The 14,142-nt window shown below is 44.5% G+C and overlaps 1 long non-coding RNA gene across 2 annotated transcripts in view; it reads left to right on the forward strand.

Moving 5' to 3' along the window:
• LOC115645751 overlaps positions 1–13,682 on the forward strand; it is a 952,243-nt gene extending 938,561 nt beyond the window's left edge. For both annotated transcript variants that reach the window (XR_003998812.1, XR_003998813.1), the window contains exon 5: positions 13,651–13,682. This is a non-coding gene — a long non-coding RNA (uncharacterized LOC115645751). The remainder of the gene's footprint in view (positions 1–13,650) is intronic.
• The last annotated feature ends 460 nt before the right edge of the window (positions 13,683–14,142 follow it).

Raw genomic sequence — 14,142 nt, forward strand, 5'->3', positions numbered from 1 at the left:
AAATAATAAAACTGAACTGTGCTGTCAGCAAGTTCTTCCACCTTCCCCTTTCTACACAACTAGCAATAAGTTAATAAAGCCAAAAATTGACATTTTTCAATTTCCACGGTAGACTTTTCTCCCAGCACCTACTGACTAGCACTGTTTGGGACAAAGCCCGGCAAGTGTGAGAATGTAGGTCATCTACCAGGGGAAACTAGAGCATAGTTTGATGGTTTGTTTGGGTGGTAAAGGGGAGGGATGTTCATCTTTTTTCTTATTTCTCCAATCAGCAAAGCAATGTGGGGAATGGATGAGCATTCACATCACACTCCCAGTCAGTACCAAGCCCAAGCCGAGGAAGCTAATGATCCAACCAGCAAACCAAATTCAGTGATAAATCCTGGTCACATGCTATCCCGAGGCACGTTGGGCATACGCTAAGAAGAAGCAAAGCAATATTTGGGTGCTTCTATTCATATTTATTGCCATTGAGCAAGATAAAATAAATGACAGAAATTACTTGCCTCCACAAGAAAGGAGATGAGAAAGGAGAAGGAGAAAGAGAAGAGAAGGAGCAGGATGGAGAAGAAGAGTTGAATAAGCTCTGCTATCTGGTGATGCTGATAGGTTTAGCTGACCAACCTGAGGAGGAACTATAGTCAAAGAAGCAGAACTCCCTATCTGAGGGATACGGTTTCCATTCAGAGACTGAGGACAGCTGTCACTATGTGAACTGGCTCTCAGCTGATGGCTTCCATACTAAGAAAGTATTTATTACCAATATAACAGGCTAATTAATAATTATGTGGCCTTTGCCATGATTGCTTTTGGCTAGTTTAACAAACCAGCTAATAGAACCATCAGCAGAATGCTACAACAATAGAAGAAGTTTCCAAGTGACCAAGGCTCAGAGTTACGAAGTAGCATTGTGAAGAGTTTGAGACTTAGGGCAGGCCACAGAAGGGTGCCGGTGGCTAAGACTCCAGTCTTAAAACACCTGTGCATATCATAGATTCCATATATGTGCAGGCCAGAAGGCACTGCTAGATCATCTAGTCTGAATCCTTGTATATCACAGGCCATTAAACTTCACCCGGTTACCCCTGTGTTGAGCCCAATAACTTGGGTTAGACTAAAGGATTTCACTCCTCAGGAGACTAAACTTTTGTGTGCCACAGGCAAAGAACAAGAGAGACAGAGGTGTTGCCTACAATGGCAGGAAATTAACTAGGTGGGATGTGCCCAGATGATCCTAGCAGGCCACCTGTGGCCCATGCTGCAGAGAAAGACCCAAAAAAACCAACAACTACTACACCTTGCTGGGATGTTTTGATTGATTAAAGGCTATGGCCCCAGACTGTCATCCACTTCCATGAACAGAGGGGAGCCAACTCCTGTTGATCCCTGCAAGACTCATAGACTCATAGACTCTAGGACTGGAAGGGACCTCGAGAGGTCATCGAGTCCAGTCCCCTGCCCTCATGGCAGGACCAAATACTGTCTAGACCATCCCTAATAGACATTTATCTAACCTACTCTTAAATATCTCCAGAGATGGAGATTCCACAACTTCCCTAGAGGGGAGTGCAACACAAGGATGTAGCTCTGCCTTCGCAGTATGCTCCCGTTTTCCGTCCCATGCAGTGGGAGCCCCTCTATGGGGGTTGTGCGGGCTCCGAAGGGCTAGTCCCACAACTGGGAGAATAGGACCTTACTTTTTTAAACAGAGTTCAGCACGCTGAGGTTTCCAGCACAGTAGCAGAACAGCTGTAAAGAAACGGTAATGGCAGGATGAAACCTAGTCCTCAACAGTGCATGATACAATAAATGTTTTCATTCTTAGTAGCTGATGAGGGAGCCTAAAAGCCCACTGAAACACTTGTCTCTAGCTTACATATTTCACTCTCCGCTGAAGCTTGTGACAGGTCCCCTCCCATTAGCTGAACTCTGGACTTATCAGGAGCAGACATCTGTAGCCACTGTCTAGTGGGACCACCTATCATCAACAGAAAATACCACTATGCACTCAGTGAGTAGAAGGAGGTCAGGGGTCATTTGCTCCAACCAGTTGACTCAAAGTATCTCAATAAGGCTAGAATGAAAAGGTCATTTTAAGATACTATGCAATTCACTGACAGGGCACAGCGCAGGATGGGACAAAGGCAGCAAAAAGGAGCTGCTTTATTCTGGCTCTGGGTTGACTTTAGCCATGCTAGAATTCACCATGGACACCATTTAAATCCTGTGTTTTCTGATTAATCAAACTTTGTATTAAATAGAGAAAGACGCACCCAGATGTCCGTCCCCCCACCCCCGCAATGGAAAATGTCACAAAAATAGCCAAATGTGGAAAAATACAATTTTCTTTTTTCTGCAAAACACACACATACATTTGTTTTAAAAAGGCAACATATATGGTGGGACTAAACCAGCGGTAATTGATTTAACATCCTCAGTTCCCTATGTCGAGGTGTAAATACAGTTCTAAGTACTTTCAAAAAGTGAAATCTTGCCCTCTTCTCCTACCCACAGGCATAAACGGCTCTAAACATAGTCACACCCCTAAGCTTCCAATGCACTGGGGATGCCTGGACAAGCAGCACAAGAAGACATCACTCCCTGATATGTTGCAGAGCAGTGCTCTGCAAACTAAGTTTTCTACAGACACTGGGTTCATGACTAGGTAAATCTGTTGATCAAAACTGCCCTTGGAGGAGGAGGGCAGTGGCCATGCATACAACAGCAGCCATGAAATGGCTCCACTAGTGCTCTGTGTCCTGGAGCCAGATTCCACCCTTTCCCAAAACCCAAGGATAACCCCAATTCAAAGCCTATTATGGACTTAAATTTCATTTATACCCAGGTGTTTGCCAGTATTAACACCATAATGGCCCCTATGAAATAAAAACAGGGACGGAGGTGGATGAATGGGAAAGAAATGAAGAAGAGAGTGAGACACAGAAAGGAAAGGAAGAGAGAGGGAAGGAGAAGGCAAAATGATAAAGGAAAGAAAGGGATAGCAAGTGAAGACCCACTGACCTGTGCAATGAAGACTTGCAATAGAATCTGATCATAAAGGGGCTTTTACACCAAGAAACTGTCTCACAGCAGCAGCTCTCAAGACTGGGAGAACAAGCCAGGTTTCCCCTGCCCTAGAGGAAATGATATTTCTTTATTGTGAGGGTAAGCGCTATTTATGATTCCGTTCAGAGACTGAGGGAGGCTCAGTCATCCCAATGTCTCAGTAAAACTATTTTCAATAGGGTAAGAGCTGTGAGGACATTTTTTTTTTTATGGCTGAATGGTAGGCCAGGAAGGCAAAGTCTAATAAAAGGGCTAATGGGATAGTGCTTCTAATATGTGGGCACATAAACTTATCCACACAGGACCAATCATGTGGCAAGACCACAGGGCATGGGACAGTAAGGCGTGTGACTTATTGCCTCTCCAGCAGTTTGCAGGTAATGAATGGACAGGCTCACAGATTTTCCCTGTGTGTATCAAGTGTGAGGACTTAATTTCTTTCTGCCCTATACAAGCAGTGGAAACATACACAGATCTACTGGGGCTGCTTTTCACTTCAGCAGGTGAAGGTGCTGGCTCCATTTCCCACAGGCAAGCCAGACCTTATTTTGCTGACTAAAGAAGATGCCACTTAAATTAGGACTCATGTAGCCATATGTTTCAAATCGATGGGTCATATTTTATACCGAAATGACTGTGACAGGTTCTCTATTAGTGCTGATGAGCTGTATTTACAGTGTGCATTTTGAATGCTGTACTATTTATTATTAAAGCTGGTTAAAGTTAGAAAACTTTATCTGATTTTTGAATTAAGAAACAACAAAGAGTCTGTAATCATATAAATATCATATACTTTAGATATTTTAATAAAAGACACCGCTCCCATGTACTATATATATAAAAGACACCGCTCCGTGTCTTTTATATATATATTATATATATATATTTTAAATAAGAAACAATAAAGAGTCTGTATCATATTCATATATACATATATATATGTATAGTATATGGGAGCTGGGTCTTTTATATATATATATTTTGAATTTAATATATCTAATTTATACGATATTTATATGATAGGGTCTGTATCATATAAATATCATATAGATTAGATATATTAATAAAAGACACAGCTCCCATATATATGTGTATATAAATATATATGGGAGCTGTGTCTTTTATTAAAATATCTAATTTATATGATTGATATATATATATATATATATGGGAGCTGTGTCTTTTTTATATATATATATATATATACACACACACACTATATATATATATACACACACACACACACACACACACACACACACACACACACACACACACACACACACACACTATATATATATATATATATTAGATTTGCAGCATACACTGGACAAAACAATGTTTTAATATGGACCTCAAGCATCCTACAGCCTTGGACTTCTGAGAGATGTAACACAATACAGTAATATGATTAAAACATAGCTTGGTCCTATCTACACTGAAACTCCAAACAGTATTGTAATTGGTTCCCCCAGCATAGTAGACTTGGCCTCAGGACTGGATATGCCTAAACTACATATTCCACTGTGTCAGGGGACCTGGTTACACTACAGTTGTCCCCTGGTACAGTATGAGGAAGTATGATTCCAGCTTATAATGTAGTTGGGACAATAAATGTCCCCAAGCCTTACTCAGATGCATGGCACAGTTCAGGAGATATAGTTCCTGGGTACACTCCAGGATGAAACTCTGCTTTAGTCATGTCTGGTAATCAAGCAAAGCCATGCTGTTAACCAGGATTCCCTGAGAGCTGAATTTTTAGTGAAGGTGGACTCTAAGTGGGAGTCGCTAACAGGAGGCTGTATTCCTGGTATCATACTGTTTGGCTAACATATATGGATAATTCAGTGATCTGCGAAGTGCTTTTGAAATGATAGTAGGCACTTTATAAATTGCTCAAGAGACAGCCCAATCAAATGTTGATAAGATCAGTTGTGCAGGAGCCTTTGCACATCCACGGTCCTGCTCCCCTGCAAATCCCCCAGAATTCACACCAATTGGAAGCCAAATCCTCCACAATCCTTCCATTTTTGGCAAATCTCCCTGTCCTGCCCAATGCACAATTAACCTGTGGAACTCATTGCCACAAGATAGAGAGTCCAAGAGGAGTCACAAAGAATTAGACCTTTATAAGAATAATGAGAATTTCCACAGTTAACATTAGATACCATTTAAAATATGTTTTAGAAGGAATATAAAATCTTGTGCTCCATAAACTAACTACTGACTGAGTTAAGAAGAAACTTCCCTGATGGGCAGGTTATTCCACTATTGTCTGTCCACCTACAAGGATTTTTGCCCCATCCTTCGAAACATCTGATACTAGCCACTGCCAGACACAAGACATTGTACTAGACTGGTCTTTGGTCATTCATATGTGCCAGAGGGTCTGTTGTCACAGCATTGTAAACCTTGGTCTGCGTGACCTGGGCTTGTGGACTTGGTGTTTCCTAGCCAGCACTTGAGTGATCGTATTCCATTGTAAACCTGGGCTTATAGTTGCTGGACCTGGCTCCAACAGCTGTGCTACTTATCCATGCTGCACTAAGACCTTCTGACTCGGGTCTGCAGCTTGAGCTGTGTCCATCTGCAAAATGACAGGGCAATGACTCGAATCACAGCAGAATTCAGTCTCTGACCCCACCTCCCCCAGCTGGGCCCTACGACCTGGGTCCTGAGTGCTTGCTGACCTGAGTCAGACTGAATTATGTGTGGACAGAAGGAAGTCTTGAGCTAAAACCTGAGTCAGATTCCAGGCTTAGTATGCAGTGTAGACATACCTCAATTGATTTGCCCCAGGCCACAGGGAGAATCAGTGCCAGAATTAGGATTAAAATTCAGGAACTCCTGAGTCCTATACCCATGTGTTGTTTCCTTCATATTTCCAACTCCTGTCACACCAGAAAGAATGCACAGACCTTGGAATTTCAGTGTGGAAATTCTGCTACCAGTGGCAGCTCCAGGCACCAGCACTCCAAGCACGTGCCTGGAGTAGCAAGCCATGGGGGGGTCCCCTGCCGGTCCCTGAGAGGGCAGAAGTCAGACAGCCTTCAGCGGCATGCCTGCGGGAGGTCTGCCGGTCCTGCAGATTTGGCGGCAATTCGGCGGTGGGTATGCTGGAGCTGCGGGACTGGCGGACCTCCCGCAGGCATGCCACCAAATCCGCAGGGCCGGGAACATCCCACAGGCAAGCTGCTGAAGGCAGCCTGCCTGCCATGCTTGGGACAGCAAAAAAGCTAGAGCCGCCCCTGTCTGCTACTAGACCAGCTGGCCATGATTTGGTCTCTTTATCCCCACTGCTGTCACTGCTAGGCATTAGGAAATATACGCACTAGGAAAGATCCTGCAAGCAGAACTCTTTAGATTAAAGAAGCAAAGCTCATGTCATTTTTTTGCATGAAATTTCATTGGCAATGTCTGGCACTGCAGCAGCATTTCTGCATTCCACTGAGATTTGGAAGTGCACATGGGTTTCACTACAGCAAAACAAATCACCCCAAGGAACAGAAAACTCTGAAAAGGAGGGGGATAGGGAAGATGAAAGCTTCAGGTCTATTTGTAAATTATGTATTATCTGCGCCTCTAATGCCCAGAGGTGTAATAAATTTAGAGGTTTCAGCAAAAAAGCCCATCACTGCACTCCTAAAATTCATTACTATCCTGGGAGTGAAAATAAAGGAGATAAAACAGTTGAATAAATAATCAAAAAGAGGAAAAGGTTTCATCATTTTCTGAGGCTGTTTTAAGCTTTTCCCAATAGTTTCAAAAGTAGTGGAGGGAAAAACACTGCTTACTAAATTATGCTTTTGATTCATATTATTTGTGGCCTTAGAGATTGAAAGAAATCAGTATTTTTTTGTAAGTTTGATTGCAAAATACAAAATTACTTAGTGATTATTACAAGGAGAGATGAGCCAAAACTGAAACCTCAAATCTTTGGAATTTCAACTGGAGAGTGTGGGATTGAATTCAAATTGCCAAATCTCAATTTGCTCCCAAATGTTGCTTCCAGACTGGATCCAAACCCAACAAGTACTATTTGTTATTTCTGGCTTGGATCTTGAAACCTTGCGAGACCTGTTCTTATGACTGGTGTATCTATTGGGTGTCTGGGAAGTGGGCGGGCGCCCGCCCACTGCTAAAGGATCCCCCCTCCCAGCCTAAGGGGAGGACTCACAGGACCACAGAACCCACTGAGTTCGGGGGACAACTAATAGAAAAACAGGGACAGGAGTGAGGTCAAAGGGTCATAAGAAGGGAACCTGACGGGGACACCGAGCAGAGAACCCCGGACAGCGCCCACTGCTCCTCGAAGGCGTCAAGGGAGCCAGTGGACGCCGCCCAGAGGAACTCCGCCCGGATGCGTGAACGGACCATGGATCGGAAACAAGCCCCACAGTCGCCGGAGTCTCCATCGGCCAACCTCCTCTCTCTGGTCGCGTAGATGGCCTTTTTAGCCAGGGCTAGGAGGAAGTTGACCAGGAGGTCCCGGGACTTTGTGGGGCCACGGATAGGGAGTGCGTAGAGAAGGAGGTGAGGGGAAAAGTGCAGCCAGAAAAGTAAAAGGATGTTAATGAGGAGCCGGTGTAGGGGCTGCAACCGGGCGCACTCTAAGTAAACATGCGCCAGAGTCTCCCTCACGCCGCAGAAGGGGCAGGTGTCCGGGACAGGAATAAACCGCTCCAAGTACACGCCCGTGCTCACGGCCCCATGAAGGAGCTGCCAACTGATATCCACAGTGGGCCTTGGGACCAAGGTGGAGTAGAGGCTGACCCACCGGGGCTCCTCACCCTCCGGAGGTGGCAGGAGGTCCCTCCACTTCGTATCGGGGCGGGACACGAGGGTGAGGAAGTGAAGGGTGTGGAGCACGAGCACATAGAGCTGCTTCCTAGGCGCGGTTTGGAAACGGACTGGCTGCAGGTCGTGCAGCCGGCTTGCGGAGAAGGGGCGGGGGGGCCGGTCGGGCCTACGGGGCAGGGGCCCGATGAAAAGGTCTTATGACTGGTGTAGCAGGGTGGTCACCTGCTCCTGCCCTGAGGGGTTTAAAGACAGCCCTGGAAGAGGGCTGTGGCAGAAGAAAAGCTACTAGGCTGACTGGGAGGCAGCCTCAGTTGTGGCCACGCCCTAATCAAGTCTCAGATGGCCCTATAAAAAGGTTTTGAGCCAGAAGCACAAACAGACTCCCTTCAACTTCTGAGAGGGAGGGACCTGGCTGCAGGAACCTGAACAGAGTACCTGAGTGGAGCAGGGCTGGGGAGCTCCAGCCTGGAAAGCCCCAGGCTGTGGCCTAGCAGAAGGCCAATAGGTACTGGGGATTGCAGAGGACAGTCTGGGTTAGGCAAAGGCAGCAGGTCCAAACCCAACTGATACTGTAGTCTGCCTCAAGGTGTGGGGGACTAGACAATGACTGGCAGTAGCCTTATTCTGAGGTGAGGGGGGGCTAGTGGGTGGTGGCTCCCCAGGAAGGGGAGACCCAGAGACAAAGGGGTTACTGCCGAGGGACAGCACCCCAGATAATGGGGCACTGGGTCTGGGAGGGACATGGGGTCCAAGCGGCAGCGGGACACTGACCTGCAGAGGGCACTCTGGAGGCTGGAAAAGAGCTAATTCCCTGGATGGCCAGCAGGAGGTGCTGCAGGGGTGAGACTGGGAAAACCAAAGATTGGGTTTCAGAAAAACTTTGCAATATTTTGTGGGATCTAGAGTTTCTATACCGTAAAACAGTGTTCTCCACAGTTTTGTTTTGTAAGTCTCTCTTTTTCAATCTACTCTTTAGCACTCCTCCAGCTTAAAAATCCCTACCATGATGTTCTGTGTAGTGAGCAATAAAAGGAAAAGAACCAGTGGTCATTTCAACATGTCCTACTAATTTCTAAATCCCAGTTCTGTTGGATTTTAATGTATGTAACAATGAAAGTTTTGTACATATTTTTTTTCTAGCCCTTCTCTAGGAATTGACCGTTGTAGAACTGCATGGTAATGACCACTACACTACATTTTCCAATGTCTCTGTAAAGCAGGCCATAAAATAATAAGGGCCAGATTCTAGTCCAAGTTGAGTGAGTCCCCTCCACTTGAAAACATGAACCTTAAAAGTATTACAAAGAACCCTGTTTTTCTATTGTTTTAAAAATCTCATGATTTCAGGGCACCTGACTCCATGGTTTTTTAAAGTTCTGTAAGCAGTGCTAGAAATTTTGAAGGAGGTGTGGGGAGGGAGAATCAGGGCCCTGGCCTTACCCCCTACCTATCTTGCCTGCTAGAGGCCTGGAGTTGGCACTGGGAGGAGTACATGCTGCTCTCTTTCTAGTCACCTGGAGGTATTCTCCCTATTCTCTTCTCCATCGGCAGAACATCTCTAGGAACTGCCACCTATGCAATGCTGTTCTGCTACCCCTATTAAGTAGCTAAAGCATGTCCTTAAAAGTGACTATCTAATAAGAAATAATAATAATCTCTCGGGTTTGCTGGGATCAAGCTAGGAGACCAGATGACTGGAGAATGGGATTGATTGTGCCTCTTTGGAAGTGTCAGAGTGATGCAAATGAGCCAAACACTGATCAGGGCATCATGCTGTTACATCAGCCTCTCAAAATTCTTGAGAAAGTTTTGGAGGTGACGATGTGCAAAGTGGAGGACAATATTGAGAGAAGCAACATGGCTTTAGGAAGTTAAGGTGTACTATAGATGCAATGTTTGCAATGAGTCAGAAGTTTGAAAGAATAATAAATAGGGGCATAACTGTTATGTAGCATTTTTTGATCCTGAGAGGGCATATGACTTGGTTCCAGAGCTGGTGTTTGAAGTATTGAGATGGATGGGAGGGGCCCTGCAAGAAGTTGAAGTGACAGAGGAGATGTATCAAGAGCTAAAGTGCTAAAAATACATGGAATTTCTGAGAGTTTTGAAGTGATGATGGGACTGAGACCAGGTAGTGGTGCTGAGCCCACTTCTCTTCATCCTAGTTATGGAGTTAATGGGTAGGAAAACCAAGCCTGCAGAGACACGGAGAAAAGTAACATATGCTGACAATCTGGCCCTTTTGGCTAACAGCAAAGAGGAATTGGTGAATATGATATCAGAGTGAGCATCTATGTTTGAAGATCATGGTTTGAAGATAAACAGAAAGAAAACTGAAATTACCCAAGTAAGGAAGGTGGATGATGAGCTGTTGATTTAAGTTTCAGGAAAGAAGCTGAATCAGAAGAAACAATTTGTGTATGGGATAAGTACACTTAGTGTCATTGGAGAGAGATGTGGAGATTTGAAAAGAAGAACCCAGTGTGCCCGGGCAGCAATGAAAAAGGTGGCATGAGTGCGGGGGGATGAGCAATCAAGTGAAAAACTGAAAGGAAAAGCATATGCTGCATGTGTTTGTCCCTGACTGCTCTATGGTTTGGAAACAATGAGTCTTATGGAGATGGAAGAAAAGAAGATATAGGTAGTAGAAAATAATAGAGTGAGGAGAATGACTGGCAAGTGAAAGGGAGGCAGAATGTCCATGGAAGAAATTAGGAGGAAGATGAACTTGGGACTCGTAGTGATAGACTCGAGAGGGCACCTTTAGGGTGGGCTGGACATGTCAGAAGAATGGGAGAGAACAAAGACAGCTTGGGAGGAAGAGGACAGTGAGAAAGGATATGAAAGACCAAGGATGCAGTGGAAAGACTCAGTCAAAAAAAGACTGAAGAGAAAAGGAGTGGAACTCCAAGACCTACAAACCTGTGCCACGGACCAGAAGAAGCAGCAAAGAATTGTGTGCACCTCTGACTGTGCGTAAATGGGGCAAGGAGTTGAGAAGTGAAGTGAATAATATCTAGCTCTAATATAGTGCTTTTCATTTGTAGATCTCAAAGCACTTTACAAAGGAGGTCAGTATAAATGTTTTACAAGGCTTTGAATTTGGGAGCCTGTGAGGCTCATAAAGGTTCTACATTGTTAGCAATGGATTTCCCCATCTGTGTTATATACACAACAAAGAGGTGGCCTAAATACAACCACAAAGGAGACATCCAAGCATTTTGTAACGTCAGAACCATGAGATGGTTGCCGGACCTTTATTCATAGATTTTTCCTGCTCTATATTTTCCTTAATAAACCAATCCTTCTTATACCCAGCTGCCTCCCTCCTGCGCATCCTCTTATCCACCTCCCCTCCCAGCCTTTTATTGCACTGCCTCCAACTTCTACTTCTTCCATTATATCTCATGGCCAGAAAACTCTGGACTGGAAATTACAATTAGAGAAGGGGATTCATTTCCTCACAAGCTCAACATCGATCAGGATCCTAAGGCTTCTACAATGAGGTACGTACATTAAGCAGCCTGACTTACAAAAGTGCTGAGTTTTCAAAAATTAACCTTTGTTTTACTATAAATTAACTAAAACTTTGAAACAAAGTAATTTTCAAACTGGAAAATGAATCTTTGGATTTAGAAAAAGGTCAAAATGGGACCTTTTGACAAGTTCAAAACTTTTTTTCCCCAAAAAAATGTGTTGGACTTGGAGATGTGACAAAAGTGACCCTTTCCTGTGAACCATTTCAGTTTAGACTTAAGTGGGTTTTTTTGTCTGAAATGTTTAATTGGAAATGTTTCATCAGAAAATTCTCGATCAGCTCTAGAGAGAACTAAGTTGTGTCATCCCTTCTTGTGGAGCACCTTACCCCATCCTGTTTGCCTCACCAGTTCTGGCCAGCAAAGTAAAAGAGCAGGACTTGGGATTCTTCCACTCACCACTTTTCTCTACTCCACTCCTCATTCCCCCCCCCCCCGTTTGCTGACAGGAGGGAATATCAGGCAAATTATTCCTGCTCACCTCACCACAGCCAATATCACAATCTGAACAGGGCCAAGAGAGGGAATAAAAAGTATTTATTCCCCTTAATCCCCTGTATGGCCAAATAAGGACAGTGACCACCCAGCTCTTGATATTTTTAACTCTGGATCAGTTATTGATCACACTTGGAATAATGTTTCTGGGCCTGATCCTGAGGTTCACATTCATTCATTACTCTCATGCACTTCAGTGGGCATTTTCCTTGAGTGAGGACTAAAGGCTTGGGCTCAGTGGGAGAATGATTCACAGATGCTCTTGAAGAGCAATAAAAAATGACTGCACACAAATGAACAACGTGACACTTACGACTGCTGGTATTCCTGCCAATCAAAAGAAGGCCCTAGGAAAACATTCTGAGGAGCTTTACAGACAGGAATGCCCCATGGAAATGGATACATAAACACAAGAGCTTGGCAATACAGTGAAGTGCAGTGTTCCCGCATACCGCAGTTTAGATTGCTCTGAGCTGGTATATTTTTGTATGTCTTGAAGAAAAAACATCTTTCTCATTTGCAGAAGATAAATTTAAACACCAGAGTTGCACGCTAGCGCCTGTGGCCTTTTACACATTGGTTTTTACTATTCTAGTCCATGAGTCATAAATTGGAGCACGTCTCCCATAGGTACTTCTATTCCCAAGGCTACTCACTCAGATTGGCAGATTTTACAAACCAGCATGTTATTCGTAAGAGGTTGAAAATTAAAATGGGATAGGGGCAGTGTAAGAAGAGGCCCCTAGTAAAATAAACAATGGTTGTGGAGACTGCTGTTTATTTGGACTCCATGAAGTGGTTCTTTGCAAAGGAAGAGGTGAACAGGCTGCACTGATTCAACAATGAGAAGCAGATTAGGATGCTGAAACTGCAAGTCAGTGCTAGAAGAGGAATTATAACTGTGCTATAACTCCTGGGTTCTCGATGATAGCATCTCCTACATAAGCAATGCCAAACTGTTCTTCTTTATAAAAGAGCAGTGACAGATCAAGACAGAGCCTTGGAAAATGTTACAGGAAACCATCTGTCCTAGGGTTACATCTCGTTGACCCATGGTTTGCTTTGTCCATGTAAGAGTGTCTGCTCTTTTTTATATATTGACAAAAGCAGCAACTGAGGATGGGCCTGATCCTGCAAAGTGATGTGTTCCTTAATTTCCAATGGGAATAGACAGCAATCAGCATCACGCAGGAGGCACCCGGAACCTCACAGGATCAGGCCCAAAGGATTTAACCAGAGAGAGAAATCTTACCTCATGTGCTATTGTAACCCTGGCTATGGCATATCCATTCTTAGACCTTTTGTTTATTTTCAGCCCTTCCTAAGTTACATTTAAATTTTAGCCAAATTCTGCCCAGTCCTTATGCAAGTATGCGGGGGCAAAAACTGTAAGGAGTCTCCCTCCTTTCATGGCTTTTCTGAAGGCTAGGTGGGATTGTAGAACCTGAGCTAACCTGCTGCTCTGACCCTGCTCTTTTAGGAGCGCAAAGTACCCCAAAGGGAGCATAGTGAAAGCAAGGCACTGGCCCTCCACTACTTCACTGCACCAGCCCACAGAAAAGGACCAGCATGCAGCCTGCTTTGCATCCTAAAGAAGAGCAATAGCAGCTCCACATTGCCCTTTACTCTGGGCTGTGTTTAACAGGAATGATCTAGCTCATAGATGGTATGATCATTGGGGCACAGAACTGACTTTAGCTGTAAAGCACCATGTGTACACAGAACCGGCTTAAGGCACCAGCTAAGGAGGCAGGTGCATGGGGCGGCCAATATAAAGGGGCAGCACTCCATCCGGTATCGGGGCGGCAGGTCCGGGTCTTCAGTGGGAATTCGGCAGTGGGTCCCTCAGAGAGGGAGTGAAGGCCCCGCCACCGAACTGCCAACAAAGAATGGAGCGGCACGATTGAGCTGCCGCCGAAGTGCCGCAGATCGGCTTTTTTTTTTTCCCGCTGCTTGGGACAGCAGAAAATCTGGAGCCGGCCGTGTGTGTACACCTCTGACACAATAAAAATCATAAATCCTAACATTCTTCCTATGTTTTGCAAGGGCTATGTAAATCTACGCTGCTGCATACACTCACAGTAATAACAGTTCATAACCCACATTGCTATTTTTTAGTACTGGTGGGTGAACTTCCAAAGGTTCCCTTTAGTCTGAGTAAGCCTTGGAAATTTCAGATATTTTTCTGCACTGCTTTAGTCTGTGAAATCAGACTGGGAATTTCACAAGCATGCTTGAGGGTGCT

The sequence above is a fragment of the Gopherus evgoodei genome, chromosome 2 (assembly GCF_007399415.2).
Source record: "Gopherus evgoodei ecotype Sinaloan lineage chromosome 2, rGopEvg1_v1.p, whole genome shotgun sequence".
Classification (NCBI taxonomy): Eukaryota; Metazoa; Chordata; order Testudines; family Testudinidae; genus Gopherus; species Gopherus evgoodei.